Source organism: Rhinolophus sinicus, linkage group LG11 (assembly GCF_036562045.2).
Source record: "Rhinolophus sinicus isolate RSC01 linkage group LG11, ASM3656204v1, whole genome shotgun sequence".
NCBI classification, from domain to species: Eukaryota; Metazoa; Chordata; class Mammalia; order Chiroptera; family Rhinolophidae; genus Rhinolophus; species Rhinolophus sinicus.
This window is the reverse complement of record NC_133760.1, coordinates 41,853,146-41,854,868: the sequence shown is the minus strand read 5'-3', so window position 1 is coordinate 41,854,868 and position 1,723 is coordinate 41,853,146.

The window sequence follows — 1,723 nt, the reverse complement described above, 5'->3', positions numbered from 1 at the left end:
TACATTTTTGGTTTTATTTGTCACAGCAACTAGCATTACCTTAATCATAGAGATATAAATAGGTTTTTTTTTTCTTTTTTAAAATCTTTCTTTTTTTCTCCTTTCTATATGAGTGGAGGAGTTTGTAATGGACAGTGTCATCCAGTTGAAGTCAATGGGACTTGAGTGAGAAAATGACTCATACTAAGTCTGGTTTCTGGGGTTGGGGTGGAGTGGCCCCCTGAGTGTCACTGCATCTTGCTCCCCACCCCCAAAACCTTGCTTTGATGAAGGACTTGTTCATATTTCAGCTGGAGTTGAACATATTATCATTGAGCCTTCCTGGAGGAAGACGAAAGACAAAACAAGCATTTGGCCTGTCTGGGCCACACACCCACAACCAAGATAGGAGTCAACATGTTTGGGAACATCAAAGACAGTGTGATATGTTAAGCATAAAGAGATTAACATTTACAGAGATTGCCCCTCGGCCTATTCCCAGGAATCCAGCAGACAGAGCCAGAAGGGACAATTAACATCACCCATCTGCATTGGGGTCTTCTGGCATCTCATACTAGAGTTTCTTTTGAGCTTTCTGCTAAATTAGGGATGGAGGAAGCGAAGTCTGGTCTCCTATTTGAACGAGAACCCTCCATACACAAGGGAGATGTGAAAACGCACTGGGAAATTACAGCATGGGTACCAAGTCCTGGGGGAGAATTCTGCCCCCACAAATACCAAGTCACTGAGAGAGAGAGAGAGAGAGTGTCTTTACCCACCTTCTCATAGTCAGAAACAGTCAGTGCCCTCCTAAGCCAGCTAATCAGTACAAAAGCAGGGCTGAAGCAGTCTGCAAGAATGGAGGAGGGGTGAGGCACTGGTTTTTCTCTTTGAAGCAAGAGGCCAAGAATATCTCAACACACTCCAAGTACCAGCAACAGTAGGCAATGGATGGGGACCAAAATCCCTTACAGCTGTTGGAAACCATACCCTATTCAGAGATAATTGGCAATTAGTTAAACAACTCCTGTTTAAAACTCTCCTTCTCCCCACCCTCAAAGACAGCTGTGTTTAACAGGGGGCGGGGAGGGGCTTCTCAAGAAATGTGAAAAAAGACTTCTCAATAAAACAAAACAGGAGTAAATGAGTAAGAGAATTTAAAAATATGCCTACACAATGGAACATCTTTCGAATGTCCATTGCTTCCATTTTTCTCTTGCAGCATAACATGGTGGTCAATTTTAGGGTCAGAAAGGCCTAGGTCTGAGTACCTGCTCTGCCATTTACCAGCTTTGTGAACTTGGCAAGTTTCTGAAACTTGCTAAGCCTCAGTGTTTCATCTGTAAAATGGGGATAATAGTGATTGTATTGGGAAGATTGAATGAGATGGTGCATGGAGCCTGGCACATAGTAAGCACTTTAGAAGCATTAGCTCTTAAGCATACATGCTTATTCCAGCCCAAATTCCTTAGCCTGGCATTTCTTTCCAAGCTATGATTCCAAACTCTTCTCCATTTTCACGTCCCTTATTAACTAGCAACCAAAAAGAACCAGTCCCCAAAGCCTTAATTTCCTAATCTGTGAAATGGGATAGATGAACTGGATTCTCTCTCAGGTTCCTGTCAATCCTTTCTTCCCATCTGGAATGTCAGTCTTACCAAATCTTCAAGGTCACGCTCCAACGCCACCATGAAGCCTTCCCTACGACAAAATTGATTTCTTCTTGTAAAGCTCAAACCAGAGT